The sequence below is a fragment of the Triticum aestivum genome, chromosome 6D (genome assembly GCF_018294505.1).
Source record: "Triticum aestivum cultivar Chinese Spring chromosome 6D, IWGSC CS RefSeq v2.1, whole genome shotgun sequence".
Taxonomy (NCBI): domain Eukaryota; kingdom Viridiplantae; phylum Streptophyta; class Magnoliopsida; order Poales; family Poaceae; genus Triticum; species Triticum aestivum.
In genome coordinates this window covers 23654528-23671667 of record NC_057811.1, presented here as the reverse complement: position 1 = coordinate 23671667, position 17140 = coordinate 23654528, and the positions used below count along the sequence as shown (strand labels likewise).

The 17140-nt window shown below is 45.3% G+C and overlaps 2 non-coding genes across 2 annotated transcripts; both read right to left on the bottom strand.

Annotated features, from left to right (window-relative positions):
- Positions 1 to 3151: 3151 nt before the first annotated feature.
- Positions 3152 to 3362, bottom strand: LOC123146689 (small nucleolar RNA U3). Its single transcript, XR_006472894.1, has one exon. It is a non-coding gene; the product is annotated as a small nucleolar RNA U3 (small nucleolar RNA).
- A 1398-nt stretch (positions 3363 to 4760) lies between these two features.
- TRNAG-GCC (transfer RNA glycine (anticodon GCC)) lies at positions 4761 to 4831 on the bottom strand. Its single transcript has one exon. It is a non-coding gene; the product is annotated as a tRNA-Gly (tRNA).
- Between the last annotated feature and the right edge of the window lie 12309 nt (positions 4832 to 17140).

Sequence of the window (17140 nt, the reverse complement as noted above, 5' to 3'; positions counted from 1 at the left end):
TTTTGCATGCATTTTTACTCAGGATAATATCGCGTTGGAAGCGTGGTTATACTTGACAATGAGCAGGTAGATGCGAGTAGGTAGGAAGGCCGCACCCGGCATGCATAGATGATGCATGCCTCTGCACATTTGTGGTGGAATGGTACTAGCTTGAGGCAATTAGGCATAGTCTTTTTGGACAGGTTGTTGACAGAGAAAAATATATAGTTTGGCGTGAGGAATAACATAGCCAGGCATGCTGGTACTATAAGTCGTGTTACATAGAAATAAAATTTGTTTGTTTGCTTGAGTGAATATGTCTAATGTATACACAAATATTCAGTTATGTGTTTCAAATTTGAAGTATGTGGTTGTTGGTGTGGTCGGGATGGATACGCCGCGTTGGGAGCCATATATGTGCTATTGATGGATGAGTAGCTGAGATAGTGGATAGAGGAACAAGAAAACCGTTTTAATGGTAAAAGAATAATGATATCGTGTCATGTGCACAAGAATTATGTTCCATAAAAATAATGTTGAATATCTAAATTTATATGCATTGTAGCCCGTAGCAACGCACGGGCGTTCTACTAGTCGTTGTACTGTCCTATGTGGAGGGCCGCTTCTTCCAGAGGTCGCTCATCGCGCATAGATATTGCGGCCTCCTTATTGAATACGACTCCACAACTCCCCAAACCCTTGCAACTGTGAGCAGTCGGGCAACCAGCCTCGGTATCAAAGATTCAAAGGTCGACAAGAGGGGCGGAAGATGAGACACCTCACCCCCCCTATGCTGCCGCTCATCCCTCCTCCTCCTACATGCCAACGAGAACAACAACAACGTAACCTTCTCGTGTACCTTCGTTGCCCCGACCACTGAACCCATGGATGCGCATCTCTCCTCTGCTCGCACGACACTACGTCCTCAGACCATCTTGGTATCCCGCTTCTCTGTGCCAGTGTAGGAGAGGAAGATGAGAGGAGGAGCACTAGGATTTGCGGGCGAGTCGAACTGGAATGAGGCAGCGTCTCCTGAATGGCGTGATTGTGCAAACCGGATGCCACTTTGCTTCCTCTAGAGACAGCGCGCCATAGGTTCAAACCTTGTAACCCCTCTCCTAGATCAGCAAAACTACCAGAATGATCTCCTTTGCCGATGGCCTCGGCATAGAACCGGATCCCGTCAGCATATGGCAATGCCGACGACAGCCGTCGACATAGGGCCATCGACGTAGATCACGTCGGCGTCTCTTTGTCAGACCATCGACATAGAGGCCTATGCTAACGGCTTTCCGAATGGACGTCGGCATAGCCTTACTATCGGCAAAGAAAACATACCGCATTGTTCGCCTGCCGCCGTCTGAACACGTGCTGGCATCGGCGAGCGCAACCCTATGCCAAAGGCTTTGCCGTCAGCATATATGTGCCACGTGTCGTCGCCTGGGTACTCTTGGTGGCAATCTATGCCGACGGCAAAGCCTTCGGCATAGTTTTGGTTAATTTTTTTCTTGATGTTCCTGTTTCTGCCCTGCAAATTTAAATAGCTATATGCCCTAATAGCTAAATATATAACAAGGATGCACATATATATGAAATGGAAACACATCTAAATAGGAAATAAGAAACATTATTATATTAATAACTTGAACAATTACAAAGTATCCAGGAGGTACAACGTATTAAAGAATAAAATAAATAGAAGACCTAAAGCTAAAGCCTAGCTTAACCTCTACTAGTTCATCTTCTTGATGTTCTTCATCTTCTCTTCTTGATCCTTAACCTACAAAACAATCAATAACTGACAAGAATTTGGATTATAGTTAAAAATATTGCATTTCCCAAGGGGAAATGCATTGCTGTTTGAGCTAGTGGATCAGGTATTTGGAACTGGTCCAAAGCCTTGATTAGGAAGATCCAAGAGGAAACCAGCAGAGCAAGTGACCAACTATGCATTTCAGAGATCAACAGCACAACAGATGGTTAAGTGTCCAGGAAGATCAGATCGAAGCAACAGATCCAGTGCATAAAGAGTCGTTGGTGACAAAGGAATAGACAAGCCAGAAATACCAAATTAAGTAGCAGTCGGCCGTGCCAAAGTAGCAGACATACTGCCAGATAGGAGAGAAGAAGAAAAAGGGCGACTCCAGAACATCAGACCGAACATACACTTGTTTTTGTTCAAGTACTGTAGCAGGGAAACTAATTTTGCTGGAACTTCCATTCGAAGCGATTCTTGCGTCGTCCTCTGTGTGGAGCACGATGATCCTAGGCACTCGGGCCGCCAAGCCAAAGCACCCGAGGCATGCAAACACTGCCAGCATGAACATGGTTTCAAAGTTCAAACTGAAATTCACTTTGGAATACGGTTTCGACGGGATGAAATGAAGCCAAGATTAGCAGGGGCAGTACCAAAAACAAGACCAGCAGCAATGATTACTGTATCTTAATTTCTCAGCATCTCTCTGAAACAGGATCAGTTCGTCGCGTCTGGGCTGGCTGGCAGCGCTCTCGTGAAGGAAGCTGGCACCTTCAACTCACCTTGTTCGTCGGGCACATCGACAGCCCTGATCGAGAGCAGAATGTCATCAGGGCCATGCCTGATGAACACGAAGCAAGTTTGCGCCTCTGTACTTGCAGGTGATCCATGCACTGGACTTGTAGTGGCGCTTGAACACTAGCTGAATCTGTGGTTTCGTTCGTGCGTCTGGATACAGTGTGACACGTTGTGTCGGATGAAGGCGGCGAATCGGCCTCAACGTGAACGAAGCCAAGCATATGATCCGTCCATGGATCGGTGGGGGTTTTGTTTAAAAGTTTGGGCCGTGAACTGCGCGAAGCAAAAATTTTGAGCGATTTAGCTCCTGTGCCTGGTCCAGATGAATAGATATATGTATGGATGGATCATGCATGTGGTCAGTTGGCCTGTGTTCTGTTATATTTTGTTATGCCGCGGTGACTTTGCTACTGCGGGGACAATTAAACTGGGCGCATGTTCTTTGGTCTTACTGCCACCACTATGTTGTGAACTGAATCATACTATCATATATGGTTTCAGATGTGTGATCAAGGAGAAAGATTACGTGGTTAAGGAAATTCAAAAGGAGAAATGCATCTGATCTTCACTTGTTTGCAGAACAAGAACGGGTTGCAGAAGTCAAAAAAAGAATTTTGTAGTCTGTCAGACAACCTCTGGGCCATCCTGCACCAGTGTGAAACCAGGCAGGAACGATCCTCTACAACCGTTGGATAACACCCATCACCGTTAATCACGCTCTGGCCCAGAGGTCAGAATGCACAACCAAACTGAAGTGCTTGCCTCCTTATATTGGTAAAGGATGCAGCGGTATGAGCCTATAGAACAGATCCTGTTCAAGTAAGGTCGTGCTACAACCAGCCCTATCGCCTTATAAACCACTCCCGCGTCCCTTAAACTGGCGAGGTGGGACTAATTGAGTGTTGTTGGCACATGCAGCAGCGTCTCCTCAGGCAGAGCTTGGAAGGAAGGAGGTTAGTGGCCCATGTACAAGCAGAGAAATGTTCAGCTGTGGAGATTTTGAACGAGTTTAATATATGGCAAATGCTGCATAGCCTCTACTTTTCATACCTAGTTTTGAATGATGCTTATTGTAACTTATTTTAAGGCAGCTAGTCTTTTGTTTTCTCTAGCTTTTATATATATGCCAAATTAAATTACAGTCGGCCATTACCAAAGTAGCAGACACATTGCAAGGTTTGAAAGAAGAGAGGAAAAAAAATGTGACCGATAGAAACAAAACTAGATGAGAAAAATGGGTGTGGTGTAAAGCTCTTTCCTGAAGCATCTTTTTGTTTTGCTGAGTCCGTTGTTCAGAAATCCAATAGTATTTCCGTGGAACGCTGCTTCCTGCAACTCGACTTGATCCAATAGTATCAGAAATCCAACAAGTCAAGGTGTAGCACGGCCTCTGGTCGCCGTCCTTCCTCAGCGGGGAGCACGGCGGTGTCATCCTTGGCGCACATGCATGACCGGCGATTACTGACGGCGCGGCACGACGCGGCTTATGCTTGATGCGCAGCAGCTGAATTGCTATGGATGAATGCATAAGAGGGACCAAAAGACTGAAACCCACTTTGAAGCATGGTTTCAACAATAGTGAGGATGAGCAGAGGCTGTACCAAAACCACGATCAACAGTAAGGAATAATTGATTTGCAAAAAAGGATGCACCAGCCGGGAATCGAACCCGGGTCTGTACCGTGGCAGTACCAAAACCAAGATCAGCAGTAAGGAATAGTTGATTTAAAAAAAACAGCAGGGAATAATTTCTCAGCATCTCTGAAACAGGCTAAGTCAGTGGGTACAAAAGCATGTGAAGGAAACGCCGACGACGAACGTCGACAACCTGATTGACAACACATAATGTTGCTCGTCAAGGCCTTGCCAAGCTAATGAATACGACGCAAGTGTGAGTATCTATACAAGCTGAAACACAGCTGACAAAACAGGCGTCGATCGGTCGGTCGACAAGGGGCTCGGCTCTATTCTTCTTCTGCAAACCAGAATGCATATATGACTGAAAAATGGCAGACAAGACAATCAGGCTCAGTACCCTTGAAGAGATATATTGGGGAATGATAACTTTTGTATGTTTTGGCTAGAAAGGAAGATTTAATTTCTTTAATCAGCATCTTTTTTGCTGCCAGGACTGTTCTTCAAGTCTAGATATAAAACAAGATTTAGTCAAATTTCCTGTTGTTAGTTACAAGAACAAGAACACAATCCCGCAAAACAAAGAAAAAGGCTGCACCAGCCGGGAATCGAACCCGGGTCTGTACCGTGGCAGGGTACTATTCTACCACTAGACCACTGGTGCCTTTGATGAGGTAGCTATACTAATTGCCGCCCTACTCCTTCCTTTCCCCCCTCGTGCTTGCCATCCTCCCACGTTCTCTCCATCCACTCAAACGTCATGCGTCTGCCTGGAACATCACGACATCAACCAAAGGGTCACGAAACACTAGCGGCATGTGCCAAGGCGGTCTTCTCTGATGATCCCTCGGCACCTTCAGCTGTGGACACTCACGTCTCAAATTGGATATGTATCATTGCGTGGGTCTCACTAAACTCGAGAGGGAGTGTAATTGGACCGAGAGGCTTTGAATAGTTCAACAATGCCAAAGAACTAATAGCGGTTGCTGGCACCGAAGGAGAGGAAGGAAGGCACTGTGGCTCGATTCGTTGGGCTGGCCGGATCAGGAGAGGAAGGAGGGGAGGGGGCAGTCTTGGAGGTCGACGGTTCTCTTATAGGCTTAAATAGCCACACCCAACGTGGTCATTGCCTACGCTCGCCGATGTGATCGACGGCCGCGCAATGGATGTGGGGCTTCCTGTGCAACTCGATGGACCACACAGAGAGGTGGGGCATGCTCATCGTCGGCGTGCAGTTGAAGAGGAGCACGGCGCGAGGTCAGCCAACATCGCACGAAAGCTCGGTGGACTTGAGGATCATCTCCTACACCGTTGCTACCATGATACCAACATCGGGCATGACAACAACCCGATGATGGCAGTAACAAGGATCCCAATTGCGTGGGTGTCTGGCAAGCCATCGAAGAGGAAGCGGGTATGCACGTTACGTCGAGCCCTTGTGACGCTACTCAACACAAACGCCAACAACTTCTATGGCATGGTATACCAGGTCACTGGCATCCTCGCACCTGTCAACCCATATGCCGAAGCATTGTGTAGGGGGAACATGCTACAGGAACAAAATTTTAAGCTACACGATCACACCTAGGAAAACTATGAAGAGGTGCCTACACTAGTAGAAAACTGGGCTTTGGTCACAGGGCAATATTCACATTAGTCCCGGTTCAGTCACGAACCTTTAGTCCCGGTTCATACCACAAACCGGGACTAAAGGGCTGGTCCTAGTTGCGGCCAGTGTTTAGTCCCACCTCGCCAACCAAAGGGCGCTCACACCAGTTTATAAGCCCGTCCCTCTATGCCTTGTTGAGCTTCTCTTAAAGTGAAAATAGATGCCCTTATACAGGGAATTTCACCTAAATTCACAGTAAATTGAAATTTACTGTGAATTTAGGTTCAATTTTCTCTATAAGCGCATCTATGTTTATTTTTTTATATTTATAAAATAAATAAACCTTAATAAAATAAATAAAACTAAATAAACCTTAATAAAATAAAATAAAATAAACTATAGTAACTACAATAAATAAACCTTAATAAATTAAGTAAAAATAGCAGCAGTAAAATAAATAAAAATAGCAGCAGTAAAATAAATAAAAATAAAATAATTAAAGTAAAATACATAAGTAATTAGAAATAAAATAAATAAGTTTTTTGTTGTAAGTAGAAACAAAACAAAACAAATAAAGCAAAAGAGAAAAAAAACACGAGCCATCAACTCCATAACCGCCATATCTGGGATAGAGAAGGGCGATCCCTTGGAGTGAGATTCACATACAGTTGCCCGTAACATCTACCATTCGAGCCTAGCAGGTGGAACTCGGATCTGTCAACAGTGTCAAAGCGGCAAATAGCAGGCGGAGGAGAAGCCACCGATGTCATGTGTAGATCCCTTCTAGGTCTTGCGGATCGTGCTATTACAGCAATTTGGTTGGTTGATCCCAAAAAAAAGGAATTTGGTTGGTTTTCTTGAAGCCCTAGCTTGTTGTGCCGTCCTATTCTCTCAATGCAATTTAGCAAATGCTACTACAGTACAGTAAAGGGCACAAAGAAAAAGCACGCAGTGAAGGAAAATACCTCCATATCAAAGCTGCTACTTATCTTGTTGGTTATCAGGATGTGGATATGTAGAAGTTTCTCTAGCCACGGCAACAGACATGCATTCATCGACGGGGTTCACTACAGAACAAAATAAATGCTGACGTTAGTTGTTGAGGGTACGTTTGACATCCCTGAGAGACTAGATAATGAAAAGATGAATCGTCAAACCTGGATGAACAAAGACGCTACCAAGTGGATGAATCTGATGGCCTGTCCTCCCTTGAAGATCATGCGTCCTCCCTTGAAGGCGCCACCAGGGCCATGGACGCCTCATACACCGCCGCCGACGTGTTGTAGTGATGAGGTATCGTGCAGGATCTGACACAGGATCACCTTCAGGCAAGATGAATAGGTCTTCAGGGGCACGACGGCGCCATGGCCGGGACTGGTGACGACGGCGGCGGCGAGCGAGCGGGAGGGTGGCGGCGGCTGCGTGCGAGTGGGAGGCCGGAGGATCACCACTCATTGTGCTCGACATATCACTACAAGAAACCTGTTAATCCATGACGGATTTCTAATGACATTTTTGAAAACTCTTATCGATGACCTGGTAAAACCCCACAAGCCCGGTGAAAGCCCGCTAAAGCCCGTCTAACCGTTCCCGTATAAAAACATAACCCTAAATTCCCTCCTCGGCCCCTGCATCGTGTCCCACAGCACGTCGCCACCCCTCGTCCCTCCCACAGCTCGTAAACCTTAATAAAATAAAATAAAATAAACTATAGTAACTACAATAAATAAACCTTAATAAATTAAGTAAAAATAGCAGTGGTAAAATAAATAAAAATAGCAGCAGTAAAATAAATAAAATAAAATAATTAAAGTAAAATACATAAGTAATTAGAAATAAAATAAATAAGTTTTTTGTTGTAAGTAGAAACAAAACAAAACAAATAAAGCAAAAGAGAAAAAAACAGAGGAAAGAAATTATGCCACCTACTGGGCCACCACGGCCTGAATACGACTAGAAACCCATCCATGGGCCAGGATTCAGGCCCGCAGAAGGCCCAGTAGGCCCCACAGGCAAAGAGAACAGTTAGGCCCGAAAGCCTGCAGTTGAGAGGAGTTCGAGAGGGTGGGCGCAGCAGCGCTTATAAACCACTCTCGAGCTCTCTCAACTAGCGAGGTGGGACTAAACTTTTGATGCGGGGCAGCACAAGGCCTTTGGTCCCGGTTGGTGCCACCAACCGGGACTAAAGGGGGCATTGGTCCCGGTTCGTGGCACCAACCGGGACCAAAGGCCTTTAGTCCCGGTTGGTGCCACCAACCGGGACCAATGAGTTCCCTATATATACCCCATCGCCACAGCAGAGCACTCCAGAGTGCTCTGTTTTTTCTGGCCGGCGAGGGGAGGGCATTTGGGTGCTCTAGCTCACCTCCTATGCACATGAGGTGTTCGATGAAATGTCTGAGCCACACTAGTTAATCTTTGTCCTCTTGAAACTCGACCTCCGAGCTCCATTTTCCCGGAGATTTGTCTAGGTTTAGCGGTCCGTCACGTCCCGTCCCCGTCTTCACCGCTGTCGATCGCCCGCGCCGATCTCGTCGCCAGCACCACCGTGGTGAGCCTCTTGTTCTTATCTTCTTTCTGAAAGGAAAAAATTCTTACTTTAGATAGTTACTTGTCTAATTTTATTACTTTTATTATTCCTTCTTATTACATAGTGCGATGGTTTTGGTATCCGCCCCCGTCGGCCCTCGTCCTGTCTATGATTCGGATATGGTATATATTATCTTTTTATAACTATTTGGTTCATTTATTGTTTATGACAAATATACCGACCAACGTGACATAGATTTTATTTATCTAGGAGGTGGTTGAACCGGAAATTCTAACCGACCCTCTTGTCGAGAGGTTAAATTTAGTTGAAGAAGAAAACAATTACTTGAAGGAAAAAATAAAAAAATTTGAGGAGGAGAAGATGATATTGGAGTTGCATGTTGCGGATGTCGTCGATGATCACAAGATCAAGATGGATGCAATGCGCTTGAAGATTAGAAAGATTAGAAAATATGCCATTCATACCGAGGCTTGGTATCATTATGCCGTTGGATCAATTGTTACCTTGGTTGCGATTATGATCGCATTTGTTTTCACATTGAAATGTTTTACATAGTTTCAATGTATGGTTTAATTAATTAGATGCTCTGGAGAGCTATATATATGTTGTTAGATGAGAACTATGTATGTACTTTGGTTCTAATGTGATGATGAAATTCTATTAATGTGGTCACTTAATTATCTATTCATGATGTTCTGTAATGGTTTTTGACACACTTAATTATATATAATGCACGCAGATGAACCGGCAATGGATGTACGGTGACAGACACACCTCCGAGTACATTAAGGGCGTGCATGATTTTCTCGAAGTGGCTGAGGCAAACAAGCAGAATGGTTTTATGTGTTGTCCATGCCCTATATGTGGGAATACGAAGTCTTACTCTGACCGGAAAATCCTTCACACCCACCTGCTTTACAAGGGTTTCATGCCACACTATAATGTTTGGACGAGGCACGGAGAAATAGGGGTTATGATGGAAGACGGCGAAAAAGAAGAGGACGATGACAACTATGTGCCCCCTGAATACGGTGATGCTGCAACGGGGGAAGCTGCTGAAGATCAAGAGGAACCAGACGATGTGCCCAATGATGCTGCAAGGGGGGAAGCTGCTGAAGATCAAGAGGAACCAGTGCCCGATGATGATGATCTCCGCCGGGTCATAGTCGATGCAAGGACGCAATGCGAAAGTCAAAAGGAGAAGCTGAAGTTCGATCGCATGTTAGAGGATCGCAAAAAAGGGTTGTACCCCAATTGCGAAGATGACAACACAAAGCTCAGTACCGTACTGGAATTGCTGCAGTGGAAGGCAGAGAATGCTGTGCCTGACAAAGGATTTGAGAAGCTATTGAAAATATTGAAGAAGAAGCTTCCAAAGGATAACGAATTGCCCGACAGTACATACGCAGCAAAGAAGGTCGTATGCCCTCTAGGATTGGAGGTGCAGAAGATACATGCATGCCCTAATGACTGCATTCTCTACCGTGGTGCGTACAAGGATCTGAACGCATGCCCGGTATGCGGTGCATTGCGGTATAAGATCAGACGAGATGACCCTGGTGATGTTGACGGCGAGCCCCCCAGGAAGAGGGTTCCTGCGAAGGTGATGTGGTATGCTCCTATAATACCATGGTTGAAACGTCTGTTCAGAAACGAAGAGCATGCCAAGTTGATGCGATGGCACAGTGAGGACCGTAAGAAAGACGGGAAGTTGAGAGCACCCGCTGACGAATCGCAGTGGAGAAAAATCGAGAGAAAGTACTGGGCTGAGTTTGCAGCTGACCCAAGGAACGTATGGTTTGGTTTAAGCGCGGATGGCATTAATCCTTTCGGGGAGCAGAGCAGCAATCACAGCACATGGCCCGTGACTCTATGTATGTATAACCTTCCTCCTTGGATGTGCATGAAGCGAAAGTTCATTATGATGCCAGTTCTCATCCAAGGCCCTAAGCAACCCGGCAACGACATTGATGTGTACCTAAGGCCATTAGTTGAAGAACTTTTACAGCTGTGGAATGGAAACGGTGTACGTACGTGGGATGAGCACAAACTGGAGGAATTTAACCTGCACGCGTTGCTGTTTGTAACCATCAATGATTGGCCCGCTCTCAGTAACCTTTCAGGACAGACAAACAAGGGATACCACGCATGCACGCACTGTTTAGATGACACTGAAAGTATATACCTGGACAAAAGCAGGAAGAATGTGTACCTGGGCCATCGTCGATTTCTTCCGACCAACCATCAATGTCGAAAGAAAGGCAAGCATTTCAAAGGCGAGGCAGATCACCGGAAGAAGCCCGCCATGCGTACCGGTGATCACGTACTTGCTATGGTCAATGATTTACACGTAATCTTTGGAAAGGGTCCCGGCGGACTAGCTGTTCCGAATGACGCTTAGGGACACGCACCCATGTGGAAGAAGAAATCTATATTTTGGGACCTACCCTACTGGAAAAAGCTAGAGGTCCGCTCTTCAATCGACGTGATGCACGTGACGAAGGACCTTTGCGTGAACCTGCTAGGCTTCTTGGGCGTGTATGGGAAGACAAAAGATACACCTGAGGCATGGGAGGACCTGCAACGTTTGCACGAAAAAGACGGCATGCCTCCGAAGCGGTATGAAGGTCCTGCCAGCTACGCTCTTACGAAAGAAGAGAAAGAAATCTTCTTTGAATGCCTGCTCAGTATGAAGGTCCCGACTGGCTTCTCGTCGAATATAAAGGGAATAATAAATATGCCAGAGAAAAAGTTCCAGAACCTAAAGTCTCATGACTGCCACATGATTATGACGCAACTGCTTCCGGTTGCATTGAGGGGGCTTCTAACGGAAAACGTCCGATTAGCCATTGTGAAGCTATGTGCATTCCTCAATGCAATCTCTCAGAAGGTGATCGATCCAGAAATCATACCAAGGCTAAGGAGTGATGTGGCGCAATGTCTTGTCAGTTTCGAGCTGGTGTTCCCACCATCCTTCTTCAATATCATGACGCACGTCCTAGTTCATCTAGTCGATGAGATTGTCATTCTGGGGCCCGTATTTCTACACAATATGTTCCCCTTTGAGAGGTTCATGGGAGTCCTAAAGAAATATGTCCGTAACCGCGCTAGGCCAGAAGGAAGCATCTCCATGGGCCATCAAACAGAGGATGTCATTGGGTTTTGTGTTGACTTCATTCCTGGCCTTAAGAAGATAGGTCTCCCTAAATCGCGGTATGAGGGGAGACTAACTGGAAAAGGCACGCTTGGAGGAGGGGACTCAATAATATGCAGGGACGGGCATTCTTGGTCTCAAGCACACTACACAGTTCTACAGAACTCTACCTTGGTGACCCCGTATGTCGATGAAGACAAGAACAATCTGCGCTCCAAACACCCGGAGCAGTGTGACGACTGGATTACATGTGAACACATCAGGACTTTCAGTAGTTGGTTGGAAACACGTCTCAGAGGTGACACCACTCTTTGTGATGAGTTGTACTCGTTGTCCAGGGGACCATCTTCGACTGTATTAACTTACAAAGGATACGAGATAAATGGGAATACATTTTACACGATCGCCCAAGATCAAAAGAGCACCAACAAAAACAGCGGTGTCCGCTTTGATGCAGCAACCGAGAGGGGAAAGGACACATATTATGGTTACATAATGGACATATGGGAACTTGACTACGGACATGATTTTAAGGTCCCTTTGTTTAAGTGCAAATGGGTCAATCTGTCAGGAGGCGGGGTACAGGTAGACCCACAGTACGGAATGACAACAGTGGATCTGAACAATCTTGGGTACACTGACGAACCGTTCGTCCTAGCCAATGATGTGGCACAGGTTATCTATGTGAAGGACATGTCTACCAGACCGAGGAAAAGAAAAGATAAGGAAGCGAATACATCATACGATGAGCCAAAGCGCCACATAGTTCATTCAGGAAAAAGGGACATTGTGGGAGTGGAGGGCAAGACAGACATGTCTGAAGATTATGAAAAGTTTTATGAAATTCCTCCCTTCAAAGTCAAGGCTGACCCAAGCATCCTGATAAACGATGAAGATTATCCATGGTTACGGCGCAATAAGCAAATGACACAAGCGAAGAAAAAGTGAAGACTTTCTCCCGCAACTATTATGATGATACCATGCCAACTTTGTAATAGACGAGTATGATACCATTGTCCGTTTTGTACAAGAATTGCATCTAGTTTTTGCCGTAACCCACTCAACTTTCTTGCACATGCTATGTGGATGAAATGATGATACCATGCCAACTTTCAACCTTCTCAGAGTTCATTTGAAATGCTTTTCAATTTTAGGGTCTTATAGCTCAAAATAATTAGTAAATGCATGAAAAATAACAGGCCAAAAATTAAAAATTATGCCACCTACTGGGCCACCACGGCCTGAATACGATTAGAAACCCATCCATGGGCGAGGATTCAGGCCCGCAGAAGGCCCAGTAGGCCCACAGGCATGTACGGAGAGGTTAGGCCCGTAAGCCTGCTTTAGAGAGGAGCTCGACAGCTCAGGCGCACCGCACCTTATAAACAGGTGCGGCTCTCTCTCAGCTAGCGAGGTGGGACTATACTCACCACCACGCCGCTGTGCAAGGCCATTGGTCCCGGTTGGTGGCACGAACCGGGACCAATTCCACCCTTTGGTCCCTGTTGGTGCCACGAACCCGTACTAATGAGGCTGTGGCCCCATGAGCACCTTTAGTACCGGTTCGTGGAACGAACCGGTACTAGAGTTTCTTACTAAGCAGTTTTTTAGTCCCACCTCGCTAGCTGAGAGGCACTAGGAGCGGTTTATAAGCCCTGAGTGCAGAGACGATGAAGAAGAGGCGCAATGCTCACGTTGCTTAGCTTCAAGCCTTGAGGAATAAGGTAGACTGCATGGAGCTATGTGTAGTGCAGTCTACACTATTCCGAAAGCCTTGCAGCAAATCAACGAGCATTGCGCCTCTTTTTATTTTTAATAACTTATTACAACTCCGGACTTCTTGTGTTCCGACAAAATAAAATAAACTTTAATAAAATTTATGAAACTAAAATTAACAAAGTATTTTCTGTTCAAAACATTGTAAGAAACCTCTATTATTATTGAAACTAAAATCATATAAAATTGATGCAACTAAAATTATCGAAGTATTTTCTGTTCAAAATCATTAAAAGCCAAAAGAATTTTCATAAAGAACTTTTTTTTGATAGAAACTTTAATAGCAAAAAGAATTATCATAAAGTAAAATAAATAAGTAATTAGAAACAAAATAAAATAAAATAAATAAGTTTTTTGTTGTAAGTAGAAACAAAACAAAATAAATAAAGCAAAAAAGAAAACAAAAAAACTAAATACAGCAAAAAAAATTCATAAAGAACTTTTTTTGATAGAAACTTTAATAGCAAAAAGAATTATCATAAAGTAAAATAAATAATTAATTAGAAACAAAATAAAATAAAATAAATAAGTTTTTTGTTGTAAGTAGAAACAAAACAAAATAAATAAAGCAAAAAAGAAAACAAAAAAACTAAATACAGCAAAAAAATTGTTGGGGCGCTGCCTGCTTAGCCTTCCAACCCTCAGGTTTGCAAATACAGGCCCAGAAGGGCTAGGAGGCTAAACGGGCAGCGCGCCAAAATTAGGCCTAGAAGCCTGCTATAGAGAAGAGTTCGAGACAGCAGCCGCAGCGGGGCTTATAAACCACTCCGAGCCCCTCTCAACTAGCGAGGTGGGACTAAAGTTTTGGCATCGACGCGGGCAGCGAGAGGCCTTTGGTCCCGGTTGGTGCCACCAATCGGGACTAAAGGGGTGCATTGGTACCGGTTCGTGGCACCAACCGGGACCAATGCCCCCTTTAGTCCCGGTTGGTGCCACCAACCGGGACCAAAGGCCGCCGCTTCCCGCCCTTTGCGCTGCTGAAAAGGGACCTTTGGTCCCGGTTGGTGGCGCCAACCGGGACTAAAGGGTGACATTGGTCTCGGTTGGTGCCACGAACCGGGACCAATGCCCCTGCTATATAACCAGGACTTGTGAAAATTTCACATCTCCGTCGCCTCCCTTGCCAGTTGCCCCCGCCGCCAGGCGGCCCAAATCGCTCGCGCGCTCCTCGTCGCCGTCTACGCCGCCGCCAACGCCGTCGCCTCCCCGAGCCCGCGCCGTCCTCGTCACCGGCATCCCTCAGCCTGCCGTCCTCGTCGTCCCCGTCGCCGCGTGCCTCCCCGAGCCCACCCCTCCACGTCCCTGTCGCCGCCTGTCGTCCCTAGACCGCCGTCCCTGTCACCGCGTGCCGCCCCGAGCCCGCCGTCCTCGTCGCCAGACTCCTGCCATCGCCGCCCCCCTCGAAGTGAGCCCCCCTTTCCCATGGTCCCGATCGAGTGCCGCTCTTAAGCCCGAGTGCCCCTTGCTCTCTACCGCCCCTGCTCCATGGTCGCCGCCGGCCCTGATGCATTGAAGAGCAGAAGGAGAGGAGAAGGAGAGGAGAAGGAGTGGAGCAGCAGCAAGACGCCGTCCAATTTTCTGAAATTTCTGAATTTTTTTACAGATATGAACAGTGCATATAGAGGGTGTTTGATCAAATGGTAGATGGCTTTGGGCATTTTTAGAATTTATTATATTTTTTGTGGTGAGGTACTGATGCAAGACAAAGGTGATGGCAAAATTTCAGAATTTTTGGATTGGTTTAGAATAGGTTTTCAGCAAGGAATTTGAATCTGGTTCAAATTTCATTTGAATGGAATTTGAAAATTTTGAACTATGGATCAGAAGGTTTTTGGTGAAATGGAGTGTGGGTACTGTCATGAAGTTGGAGTAATTTTTGTGGTTGTAAAAGAGTTAGGAAAATTTAGAATGTGCTAAATATGTCAAAAAATGTTTTTTTGTTCATATACAGAAAGTTTTTATATATGACTATGGATATATGAGCAATGATGATCCATGGATGTACGCATTGATATATATGAGAAACGATGTTCATAGAATATTTACCAAGTATATATGTATTTTTGTTCATAGCATTTTTTTCCATTTATATATGTATGTGGCTATAGATGGATATATATGAGAAATGATGATCCATGGAAAAGTTTTATATATGCAAAAGTTACATTTTTAGAAAAGTTTTATATATCTAGCTAGGAAAGGAAGAAGAAGAAGAAAAAGAAGGAGAGGAAAAAGGAAAATAAGAAGAGGAAGAAAGGAGAAGAAGAGGAGAAATAAATAAGAAGAGGAAAAAAAGGAAAAAAAAAAGAGGAGAAGAAGAAAGGAATAGAAGAGAAGAAGAAAAAATAGAAAAAAATTCTATTTTTTCTTCTTCTCTCCTCTATTCCTTTCTTCTTCTCCTCTTATTTTTTCTTCTTTTTTTTCTTCGATCTTCTCCTCTATTCCTTTTCTTCTTCTCCTCTTTTTATTTCTTCTTCGTTTTCTTATGTTTTATCGGGTCTGTCGTCGTCGATATACCCCTCTCCCGATAACTTCAACACGAGGGGGGTCGATATACCCCCTCCCCACCGATAATATTATTTTCCCATGTACGTATGTCGTCGTTGTCGATATAACCCCCTCCCGATAACTTCAACACGTGGGGGGGTCGATATACCCCCTCCCCGATAACATTATTTTCCCATGTATGTATGTCGTCGTTGTCGATATATATAACTCCCTCCCAGATAACTTCGACATGATGGACGGTCGATATTTATACCCCCTCTCGACCGTGATAACTTATACCACGGGAGCACCCCCCGGCCCTCTCGCTCGACCAAAACTCTCGAGGACACCCAAACCCTAGAAAAAAACGATGTCGGTCTCTTACCCCCTCCCGCCGCGCCCCTACCCTTGAAGCGTTGCCTAGGCCACCCCAAACCCGGAATAAGCTAGGTCTACGTTTGCACTAAAATATCCACCTGCTGTCATGTTTGTGTAATAATTGCCATGTTGTAATATTTGCAGAAACAATGGAGCAAGGACGAGACGAGCAAGCAGAAGAGGTGTTGGGGGACATAATCTTAGCCGGAGGTGATATCTTGTCGTATCTTAACGACAATGATGGTCTGGAAGAACAGGGTGAAGAAGCAGGCTACGGTGATCGAAGAGTGGAGGAGGAAAGACATGATTATGATGGCTCCGGTGACCCAATGCTGGTGCAAGAAGGAGCCCGTGGTGACGGCTCCGGTGACCGAACAGAGTCCGGCCAGGTAAATATATTAGTTAAGCCTGTGCTGACTAGCTAATTGATGCATTCATTGTTTTGATATGTACACATATTAATTAACACTCGTCTTTCTTCTTTTTTCTAGCCCTCCGGATCGAGCACAACTTCGGTAAAGAGACGAGGCCCGAAGAGAAAGTTGCGCTCGGATGAAAGGTTTGAGATCACAGCAATCGCGCGCGACGGCCAACCGATTGAACCCATCCGGACAAAGGATGCATTTGCTGCTCAGTGCGGGGTTCTAGTTAGGGACAAGATCCCGATCAGCATCCAGCAATGGTATAAGCCTAAGAAGGAAGACCCTGAGGTGTCTTATGTCAATGATATGTAGAAAGATGATCTTCGGACTGAGCTGAAGGCAAATTTCACCCTACCGCCAGAGGAGGATCCGGAGAAGCCAGTTATAGAGCAATTAATCAAGTCTCATGCTCTTAAGAAGATGGCAGACCTATTCAGGAGGTGGAAGAATGAGCTAAAAACGTTTGTCGACAAAGAAGAGACACCAGAATTCATCGGCCGGTATGAGAAGATCAGAGATCACTGGCACGCATTTGTGGCCCACAAGACATCGGAAAAGAGTAAGAAGATGTCAGCGACAAACAAGAAGAATGCTGC